Raw genomic sequence first — 12,569 nt, forward strand, 5'->3', positions numbered from 1 at the left:
GGTGTCAAAATCATGGCCTCAAGCTAAATGCCAAAAAAGTGCATAGTCATGCCCTTTGGAAAAAACAAAGTACCCACAAACTACCACATAGATGGTAGTCCCCTAAATATGGAAGAAATAAGGGACCTGGAGACCCAAGTAGATAGTAATCTCACCTTTGATAATCACATTGCCAAAGTGGTTAGAAAACCCTTCTACGTGGCCCACCTAATCAGAAAAGTGTTCACATCCAGATCAAAAGAAGTCATTGTGCCCCTCTACTCATCACTCATCAGAGCCATCATAGAGTACAATGCCCCATTTGGGATGTACAGTACAAGACACCTGCAACAGCTGGAAAGACCACAGAAGTACCTCACCAAGAGGATCACTGGCCTCAAACAGATGCCCTATGCAGCTCGACTGAATAAACTCCAGCTGTACTCAGTTGCATACCGCCTACCCAGAGGTGATCTCTGCCTGACATACAAGGCCATGTCCAACCCAGAATTGATGGACATGCTCCACCTAAAGAAAACCTTATCCCCTCGAGTCACATGCTCTAGGGATCTAAACCTCGCCACAACAATAAATATGATGTGCTGGAGGGATAGATTCCTGTCCCAGAGACTTCCCATGCTATGGAACAAGATTCCAATCTACATTAGGCAGAGCACCTCACTAGCACTCTTCAAAAGAAATCTTGATGAGTGGATGGGAAACAGAAAGTTTACCCCAGGGATCACTTCAGTTGCTGTACTGGACAGAGGCACAGGGAATTAATCTAAGGGGGTGGCAAAAGCCAACACATTCTGGCTAGGCTTATAAATGCCTTTGGGCAGATAGCCTTGTACCTATCTTTGAACCTATTTGTTAACCAGGTAAGACTCAGTATGCTTATTTTCAGGGATAAGGCACAAGTCCAGGTCTGCTTAAGTTACACATGCAGAGTATTACAGCAAACAAGAGGAGACTGGGGGAATCAAGCTGACTTCTACTACACACAGACATACGACATAATAATGAGCTAACACAACGTCTACTACAGATAGGGATGCAAAGTAGCAATGAACCAACAATACTACTGCTACACATAGGGATGCAAAGTAACAATGAGCTAACATTACTCTTACAACATGTAGCAATGCAAAGTAATAATGAGCTAACATTACTTCTACTACACATAGGGATGCAAAGTAACAATGAGCTAACACTACTCCTACTACATATAGGAATGCAAAGTAATAATGAGCCAATACTACTACTATACATAGGGATGCAAAGTAACAATGAGCTAACATTACTCCTACAACATATAGCAATGCAAAGTAATAATGAGCTAACATTACTTCTACTACACACAGGGATGCAAAGTAAGAATGAGCTAACACTACTCCTACTATATATAGGAATGCAAAGTAATAATGAGCCAGCACTACTTTTGCTACACATAGGGATGCAAAGTAACAGTGAGCTAACATTACTTCTACTACACATAGTTCATTATTACTTTGTATCCCTAACACTCAGAGCGATCATTGCAGACCTGTATTTATATGGGACAACATATTTAATTAAAACATTCTAGCAAGCATTGTTTCTTAAAAGAATCAGTTATTGGTGTATGAATATATTACTATTAAGACTCACTGCATTTTGTATCTAAATATACTTTGTAGTCTTTTTGTTATGTTATTCATATGTGTGGAGCTTTTCTCCCCAGGTCTCCACTGAAAATGGACCTGTGTCCAGTGGACTATCCCAGTTAACACATGTAAAATAAAATGAATAAATAATAACTATCATATCATTTAACACATGCCTTGGCTGTATGAACTATTGTATGGGCTGTATCATTTTTTCTCCCCTTCTCTTATAAATCCAAGTAATTAGTGATGCTCCAACTACTCATCTTTTAAGTGTCTGAAGTACTATTCTCTGGTGCTGGGACTGCTGCAGCCATCTGGGAGGTACAGTGCAACCCCCACCAGCATCACATATACTGGCATAGTACACAGGGGAATTTTTGGTATGCCCCAGCTGGGTAGGGCCACTTGACATCTCCCACTTCACCACATATAATGTCCTTTAATTCCCACCCTTCCTAATAAGCTGAATTCATCTGCAATGGCTATCTGCTGTGGGATTATAGTACAAACCCCATCACTGGGAATATTTCAACATTAATGTCACCTTTTATAGTACAACAGCACTATGTTATTAATAAATTCCATTTTGACAAGCACACAGAATCAACTGCACATTGTAGTATTCAAATATAATGGCCATACCATGTTATAAAAGGGAAAAAGACTGAATGCCTTTCATATAACATTACAAGGATGCAGAGTAGTGTAGTAAACAGTATTGCTGTCCTGCAAAGGGGACATTAATGTTGAACATCTGGAGTGAACATTGTGAATTATGATGAATAATATGAAAGTAAATGTAATAAAAAGCAGTTTTATACATTACTGAATGTGGTCTTATCTATAAGTATTTTAAATGAATTACGATTGCTTAAACAAATGGTAAAATGAAATCTGCACTTGAAAGAGAAATGAGATCTCATAAGCTGTGTAAAACCTGAATGAAGTGCTGTTTGTATACCACTGAGGCCAAGTTTATCTGGATGTCTTTCAAGCTATCAGTCAATTTAAACATTTTAAAACGAAAACTGATGCTGCAGAATGAAAATGGGATTTTATTAGTTATGTAAAGTCAGGTCTAAAATAATAATCAAATATTACTAAATCAAAGCATTTCAGTTTATGCATGGTTACTTTAACAAATACAGAACTTCCAGTTGCATTACAAATTAGCTTTACAATGGTATAGTGGGTGGTGCAGCATTTACAGTTATTTTGAAAACAGAAATGTGCCACTTTATTTGAAATAAATGGTGACAGTTTAACTTAGAAAAGAATGGTTCGACAGGTTTTTGTGTTGAAAACACAGCCCGTAAAGCTACTCACTGACTTAATATCTGCATTCCATGTGGTGTATAAACACGTATTTCAATACAAGCATATGGGTATGATAATGAAACTAAAATGGTAAAATGTCTGACTATTTGAAATGAAAGATAAGTATTAATGCATTTCTCTGTATCATATAAGACAGAAAATTACACTGAATGAGAAGATTTTATTGCATAGCAAATTACACTATTGATGTTAATCAGATTCCAGAACTATTAGGAATTATGGGCAGCAAAACTAGAGTATTGCCATGTCAGGTAACCTGCAATCATATGAAAAATATTATTTAAAGTAACAGTGGAATTCTCTGCAGGAAAAATAAAATAAAACCCTAAATCCGTGATAAGAGAGCAATTCAGGTTTCATACACAAATCAAATGAAACATATTTATTTTGAAGAACATGAAAAAGCAGTATAGACTACTAGAAAATTATAAGTTTGCAGAAAGGCTAATGGATGTTTTAAGATACAGGTATGTATATGGCAATTACTGTAAAACAATTCAGAAGAGACCCCTCTCAAAGAAAGATCTTACACTTGATAAGGTATTAAATATAGCACAATAAATGGATTAAGTGGCCAAAGGCATGTTACACTTACAACACAATGCAATAGACTGGGCCACAGACACCCCTCCTGCTAATTCCCCTAAGAAGCAAACATTTTAAGGGGTGCAGAACATGAGCAACAGGTCTGTATATGTTTGCATAATATCTGCAAGTTATAACATAAGAGGAACAAGTAAAATGTATAGGATATGACACCAGAGGGGGAAGTAGAGAGAATGTATAACTGGACAACAGAAAGCATCAATCTAAATAGCAGAGGGCACACAATGTCATTCACAATTTCATTTCATGTTTTAAAAATATTTGGAGGCAAGAAATGAAGAAGAATCAAACAAAATGGATGCAGATACAGAAAATAAGTTGTGTGATCTGATGAGTTTATACTTCTATAGTGTTACTCTAAATAGAGGTAGTATTTTAATCACACCAGAAGTGGTCGGAGTAAATCTTAAAATGTATTTGGTTATAGGAATTACTGTAAGATTTCTGTAACATGAATAAGAACATTTTTCTCACATATTCCAAACTCAACAAATGAAAATTTACATAAAAGAATTATCCAGCTAAAAGCCTGATACCAGTAGACAAACAGCTGTGCTTATTAGATAATGAAAAATGCAAATGTTAAATGTAACAGAAATGGTAAAACACTGATTGGTAGAGATTTGGTTACTACCACAGCTATTACTAAACATTTTTGTCACATACAATATACATCTTAAGCTTCAAAACTTGTAGTTCAAGGTTACTGGAAGATCTTGACAAGGTACAAGGATGTTAAATCCTGTATGTATATCAAACCTTGTCATTAGCCTAGTAACAGTCTATGAATCTATTAGGTTAAAGTGGGTAAATCCAGATCCAACAAGAGGCCAGTTATTAGTGGTGTACTACAGGGCTCAGTGCTGGGACCACTTCTGTTCAGAATATACTTCTCTACAGTCACAGCTAATGTGGAAGGCCTGTGGATGTCAAAGTCTGCTGATGACTATAAGCTGAGGGCAATCAATGAATCCGCCAATGATGTAGCTATCCTTCAAGAGGGTATAGATCAGACAAATGATTGGTGCCAGAACCATGGTCTAAAACTAAATGCATTATCATACCCTTTGGGAAGTCAAAAGCCCCTGCAAATTGCAACATCTATAGCACACCCTTAAGACTAGAGTCAGAGGTGAGAGATCTTTGTATACAGAAATATGTGTGTGTGTGTGTATATAGTATCCTGAACGTTGACTGCCATGTTTCCACAGTGGTGAGAAAGTCATTTTATGTGGCACAACTTATAAGTAAATGTATGGCATCCAGATCCAAGGAAAATATAGTCCCATTGTATTCAGCCCTCATTAGACAAATAATCGAGTACAATGCACTATTTGGCATGTGCTTGACTAGGTATGTACAGTGGCTAAAGAAATCTCAGAGGTTCCTCACAAAGAAAATACAGGGGTGTAAACAACAAGAACGATGCAGATAGACTAAAAACTCTATTCCTTTACTCTGTCTCCTAGTAGCTGTTAAGAAGTGACTCATGCATGACCTCACAAGGCACTCACAAATCCGGCCCGATACTACACATCCGCAAGTCAAACAGCATGAGGGTCTCCCAATCTAGGGATCTAAACTTAGTCAGCGACTCAAACAAAACATGCTGGTGAGACAAATGTGTGTCTCAGACATTGCACCTTCTTTGGAACGGGCTTCCTATTCATATTAAGCAGAGTTCTTCCCTGACCCTCTTTCAAAGACAATTTGGATCAATGGATGGGGGATCGCAAAGTCACACCTGTGGTTGTGCCTATGTCCCTTATGGACAACGGCAATCTGTAAGATACTAAATGCACAGGCACAAATCCATGCCATCCTGTCACCCCTAGGGTCATATATTGGGTAGAATTGGATTATATTGGCTAAGCTTGTAAGAGCCCTTAAGCCATAAGCCTAGTAATCTCCTGTGCACATATGAGCCTATGATGGGAGAGAAGAATGAAGAAGCCACCTGCATAATTTATGTGTAGCCAAAGTCAGTCTCCAGAATACAGTCTTAGAGCAGAGAGACACAGCAGTCAAATCTACAAAAACAGTGTAATGTTGCATTTATATTTCTATCAAGAATGGGCCCATAGCTCTCAAATGCCCAGATTTTAGCACAGTGTCCAGATTTTTGCCTCATGTGTTCTGTCTGTTTCTCATAAAATCTCAGTTATTCTGGCAAATCAGTGAGGACTGACTTCACTAAATAATAAAAGATATTTGTGTTTCAGACTTCACATCCTTCAGAAAATGCATGGTAACACAAATCATTTTATTCTAGCAAATTTCTAATTTTCTAAGGGCAATATTTAAAACTTGTCTCTGTTTTTGGGCCTTTGCCCCACTATTATTTTGAGTCTTAGCAGAACTGGATGGGAGATTCTTAACCCCTTCCAAAAAAGTCAATGGAAAAGCATTTGCCTATTTGGTTATTGTGGAAGGTTTCTTAGTATGGAACTCGAGCTGTTCTGTAACATGAATTTCAGTTTGTTAAAGATACACCCATTACATTTGATTTAACGTTATGGTTTAAAATATAAACACTGCATACATACATAAAAGCCTTTAGTCTAGTTTGGAGACTGAGCAAATTTAATCAGTATATACAAAGTAGTAATAATATGTCATATAGGATGTCCATTCTGACCAAAGAGAGGTTACATTTGTCCTTACAACTGAGCAGACATTTACATGGCAATAAAGTATAAAGAAATGTGGCTGACTGGCAATTTTGAAATACCACCGTACCTATAAAAGGCACGAATAACCAAGAAATGTAGGGCTATATCAATTTTTCTTAAGATAACTGGTGTTCTATATATTAGATGTTACAACTGATGACAGATGCATCTCAGACATTGTGGATATCACATTATAAGTTACAGAGCTAGGAGGTAACTGAAAAGGTAACAGCTGGAGATGGAAATTGTGGTTATTTAGTATGAGGAGAAGCATGAATAGGGAGGATGATATGGCTCTTCAACTGGTAGAACTAAACAAGCCAAACAGTGTGACTAGGTTGTGGCTTGGGTGGGGCATGTTGAAATAGGCAACAAAAAAGCAAATGATGTCCATGGAGAGTCACTGGATTAGAGACAAGGATAAGGAGCCTGAGAAGCTTGAAGGCAGACTGAGGAAGTTGTAGATGGGGAAGAGGAAGTCAGAGAATCTCATGAAGTAGTTAACAGTAAGTATTGCAAAAATAAAGAGATAACTGCAGTCAAGAGGGTATTTTAAGTTCACAAGATTTTTGTGGGCTAAGGGACAAAAGTGAGTTAAATTACAGGTATATAAGGTTTAAGAGAAAAGGTTGGAAGGAATGGTTGTAAGATCTAGGGCAAAGATGGAGTTATCAAGATGGATTTAACGGGCATGAAAAAGGTTATGAAAGAACTTTATAAACTGGCTTAAGGTGAAAGGGCACATAGTAATATAGGTAAGCATAGGGAGGAGATGTGGCAGGGAGTAAAATAAACTTAGAGGTATAACTAGTGTTAGACAGAGATACACATGTGACAGAAGTTAACTGAAGTTTTTGCAAAAGTAAGCAGGGAAAGGCCTCCAGAGAGAATGGAATGGTAGGAGAATTTTACAGGACTATGGAAAATACGCTAGTGGGGCATTTTTGTAAAGCATAAATCAAATGTATGAAAGTGAGGATACTGTCTGAATCATTTTTTAGTAACAAAAATGGTCTTAGTACCTAAGGAGGGTCATGAAAAAAAAATGGACTGGGGGAATAAAGACACACTTCTCTTTTCAATGTCAGTGGTAAATTATTAGCATCAGTTCTCACAGACAATTGGTGGGGGTCCACGCAAGCCTGGCTAATAATGGGCAGTGGGAGTATGACAGGGGCAGATCAAAACAGGACCATTGGAGATGGTTAAGGGAATTCATTATCCAGGCAAAGGATATATGGGGTAAGAGACAGATGATATCTTTTTTTGATATAAAAAATGCTTTTCATGCTGCATAATGGGCTAAGTCGGAGTATAAAATAAAATACATTACTCCTAAAATTTCAAAACTGGATTAAAGTTTTCCATAAATATTCCAGAATGCAGTTAGTGGTGAATGGGGAGCTTACTAAGGAGATTTTAGTATGTAAGGGGACTAGGCAGGGCTGCTGAATTTTGTCTAGTTTGCGCTAGCAACACAGGTGTTAGCAGAAAGAGTTGCATCATTTCTAGAGAGCAATCCATGCTAATGTTAATGGAAGCTATTTCATCTATTTGAAGATGACTGTATGTTGGTCTTCGATAGGCAGGATTTAATTTTGCTGGAGGTTTGGGAAATCTTTGAAGAATGTATGACAGAGTTTGGATTGGAGTGTAACTGAAGGAAAGCTATAAGGTTAAAGGTAGACAAGACAGGTAATTACATAAGGGAAGACTTGACTGTTAAGAAATACGGCACTGCATAGTGGGAATTAGAGTGTGTTAGACTGAGGCACAGATGATTAAGGAAGATTATGGTAAGTTACTCATGGTGGTTAGGTCATTGTTGGGAAGATGATCCAGTAAAATGAGTACTCTTACTGAAAGAAGCAACTGAATTCTAATGATGATTCTTTCATGGGTAAGGCATTTCCCCTGCTCAAGAAGGGTGTAGCTTAGATTCATCAAACTAAATCATGTTGGGAAAAGTTTGGAAAGGGAACAGGACTGGGAAAAGCAGAATGAGATTATCTAGGAAGTGGAGAGGAAAAAGGGTACTAGACTTCTATCTATGTACGATATCAGCTTCTACCTCATTTGCCTGAAGTCAGTAGTGGAACAGGAGATGGGTTAGAAGTCAGTGGATCAATAATAGTGCAGGTAGTACTGACCCAAGTATTGGAGAATGAAGTGGGGCTATGGGGAGGCATTACTGAACATGTTTACAATGGAATTATGGTAAAACCCAGAGATCAGGATAGAAGTTGGAATTGTAAACTGTAAGACATGGTAGAAGAGTGGGATGACTAGGGTGGGGGCCTTGTTCAAGCAACAGGTTAACAAGGGGAAGGAAGGAAACATTTGACCTAGGAAGAGAAAAAGGACAGATTTCAACTATCAACTAAAACATCATTGCAACTTCTGAAACTTAGGTTGGAGGTTAAGGTGAAGCCTCTGAAGGAAGGAGTCCTGCTAGTTTGCAAGATGTGATTGTAGGTAATCAGGATCATTGGAAGGCTATTGAATCTGGGAAAAAACTGAGGTGGTGTAGTTCAATATGCAAACGTGAACTTTAGCAGGTATGGTAAGGAGACACAAATGGAAAAACTGAGAGTAAGTGTTGGGGATTTGCAGAGAAGACTCAGCTTGCAACCAGAACATGAACAAGACATTTATAAAGGATCACTAAATTTAAAGCTATACTAGACGTATGAGACCAGTATATGAGCTGACCACACATAAGTGGTTCAAAACCTACTGTAACTGTTGCAAAATGGGGATGTGGTAGATGTGAAGTGCTGGAGATGTTGAGAGAATGAAACTGGATATCTGCTCATGTTTTGGGAATGTCAGTCTGTGCATTTGTAATGGGAGGAATTATGGATAATTGGAGAAGTTTATATGGGAAGGAGGTGCCAAATAATCAAACACTTGCCCTCAGAGAGATAATATGTGTCGGAACAAAGATGAGAAGGTTCAGATTCTCTTCATGTTTGGATGGGTGAGAAGTCTGACAGCAAAGGGTTAAAAAGTGGACATAATTGGGAGGAAGGATATGACTGGGCCAAATAACCTTATAGGTTCATAGGAGATTACAAGGCTATCCGCTTAACAGCCCTTACAAGCCTAGCCAATATAATCTGATTTTACCCAATATATATAGCCCCTATGGAGAAGAGGATGGCATAGGTTTGTGCCTATGCCTTGCTTGTCTTACAGATTGACCCCTGTCCATGAGGGACATAAATGAAAATGATAAGATTCAAACCTTGCACTCTTGTCACAGGAGGCAGCTCATTAACAAGTTGGAGCTGTAGTCCTCTGTGCTAACTGCCTTAGAATTTCTAGAAGATTATTACTGGCCAGTCTGATATAGTAATAAAGCACAGTATCCAGGAGGAAGGAGAGATAATGATATGTAAATGGTATTCCAAGCCAATAAAATAAAAAGGGGGTATTGTGATATCAGCTCAATACAACACATTAAAGTTAGGAGGTGATGGGAGGGCAGAAAACTCCAAGGTGCCTGCATTACAAGAGTGAAAGAATTCTTTGGTTAGCTTTTTTTAGGGGGGGGAGGATAAATCCAACATAAAATGATTGAAGTAAATTGTATTTGAAGGTTTTTAATTGATTGGAGTTGGCCACTAACTGTTTTGTCCATGTATTGGTTATTCTTTGCTCTGACACATATGCACTAGTGTGTGTGTGTATATATGTGTGTGTATATATGTGTGTGTATATATATATATATATATATATATATATATATATATATATATATATACACACACACACACACTATTATGTATGTGTATATATATATATATATATATATATATATATATATATATATATATATATATATACACACACACACACACTATTATGTATGTGTATATATATATATATATATATATATATAAACTAGTAGAGAGTTATTAAAAAAGAGCAAATAAATGAGGATCCTGTAAACATATAGGATGGATCACTAAGAATAGCAGAATGATCTTGTACTAGTATAATTTCTTTCTGAAAGAATGGCCTCAAAACAAAGATGTTCTGTGCCCTGGAATTGTCAACAATGAAGAAAATCCATCAGTATGAATGGAATCTGACATTATAACTTCTAAAATATAATTTCTGAAAACATTGATTTAAAAATGTTAAAAGTAATAAGCAATACAAATGATGATAATGATGATGCACTACTACAGTTACTACTCATACCTCTCAACCTCTTAGAGCAAGAAATGTGGACAACGCCATAAATAAAAGTGGGACAAATGCCCAAAATAGGGACAATTTTTAAATATTGCTCTTAGAAACTTAGAAAGATGATAGGATAGCAGGTTTTGCATGAGCATTCATTTTATTGAAGGGCATGAAGTCGGAAACTCAAGTGTCTGTCATTATTTTCTAACTTCAGTCTTGAATGATTTGCCACTAATTTTCTAGAAAACCACAATTTTTATGAAAAATGGACCAAAAATATTATGTACAAATCTGGACATTCTGCAAAAAAAATGTACAGTTGAGAGGTATGTTACTACTACTACTGTTACTAATAATTATTATAGGCAGGCCCTGTGTTACAGAAGGATAAAGCCTTGACATGACCTTGGATGACCTGAGTTCAAATAGCATCTTGATTGATGGAAGCTGGGGCAGGAGAGGATGAGAATGAGTGCCCCACACAGCCTTGCCCATACTGCAAAGAAGGAGGTGTGGTTTCTGTTGTCCAATCAATATAAAAACAGAGGCTTTCATGGCACTGAAATGGGCAGGACCAGAGATGTGGGCTTTACTGACGTCCTCATAGCATGTAAGTGGAAGCATACATGCACACACATAGGGAGAAGAAAGGACTGGTGATGTGGGTAGTCATCAGCCACAATGGAGCAGTGTTAGGGTCTCCTAAGAAATGTTCATATTGGTGGGATACAGTTACTGGCACAAACTATCTTCATGGCTGCCTGGATGACAGCCCCTCTCGAAAGCTCTCCTTCTGTTATAACGGATACCCAGCACAGGGGAGCAAACCAACCCAAGACCAATGGCAAGAGCCTTGACTGCAAGCAGAGAGGGTAAAGCATAAAGAAAAAAGAATAATAATAATAAAGACACATGAAAAATAGATAAAATGAAGTCCCTTACCCATAATTCAGTGTGGTGACCAGTGTGGTTATAAAATCTCAGTAATTTATTCATATTAATATGGGTCCAGCAACTGATGCAGTGTTTATAAATATAGTGCATATCTATTAATGGAAGCCAATGCTTACACATACCCTGTATGGAGCAAACAGTAGTTGAAAAAGTCAATACCTGTTGAGAACAGTATTTCAGGATACTGGCATTGGTTAGTCGAGCAGAATGGCAGTGAAAGCTGTCTGTATTTCATGTCAAGAAAATGCAAGGCACTATTGCCAGCACCATAACATACAAGGATAGAGCCCCAACTATGGATCAGGTGACCCAGGTACAGTTAGTGGCCTGGGTGTCAGATACTGGTAAGCAGCCCTTGGGCACTGCTGGTGAATGCAGGTGAGGGGGGGTGGAGAACAGAGGGTAGGTCATAAAAAAATCTCTCCCCCCAGTAGGAGAACCAGTTGCCAGCACTGCCCTAGGATGACCCTAAGGTCCACGCCAGCCCCAGCTCACTTTGAGAAGCCCAGTGGAAGGAGGAGGATCATGTAGACCTTGTGATGGATTGGGGTAGTGGGAAGGTCAGAAAGAATGAAGCAGTACAGGAGAGGGAAAAAATTAAGAAAATTCAAGGCACTCTTGGAACAAAATGGAATTCAAAACTTTATGGCTGAGATTCTCAAACAAACAGTGCAATATGCAAGACAAAACTGTGTGACGAGCAGTGGCAGTCAGGGTGGGGTCAATTCAGAGACATGGGTAGCATGGTCACACAAGAGCATCATTCATCATGCTATGCAAATAGCAATATGAGATTAAAATAAGCAACACTGATAATGAGATTGATGGTTAATGCAAATGAGGGTAAACAAAATGACAAAGTAATTCAGAAACTTTCAGAAACGTATAAAAACTGTATGGTAATATGCATCTGCTAGTACAGATGTACACCATAATTTCCTGGAGAACCGTGACATGGTCCATATTACACAATTAGAGGCAGCAGCAGGATTAGCTGAAATATACATGTGAGAGGCCATCTTTGAAGCCAGTAGCCATGACGGTGTATACCCTGGTCATCCAAATTGCAGTGCACACATGCAATACACAATGTATCAGTGTAACACCGAGGATGTGCCCATGGTTCCTACATCTGACATGTATGTGATTAATGCCATTGGTTTGTGGAGGGTGACTT

Source organism: Protopterus annectens, chromosome 9.part0 (genome assembly GCF_019279795.1).
Source record: "Protopterus annectens isolate FY-2018-M chromosome 9.part0, PAN1.0, whole genome shotgun sequence".
NCBI lineage: Eukaryota > Metazoa > Chordata > Ceratodontiformes > Protopteridae > Protopterus > Protopterus annectens.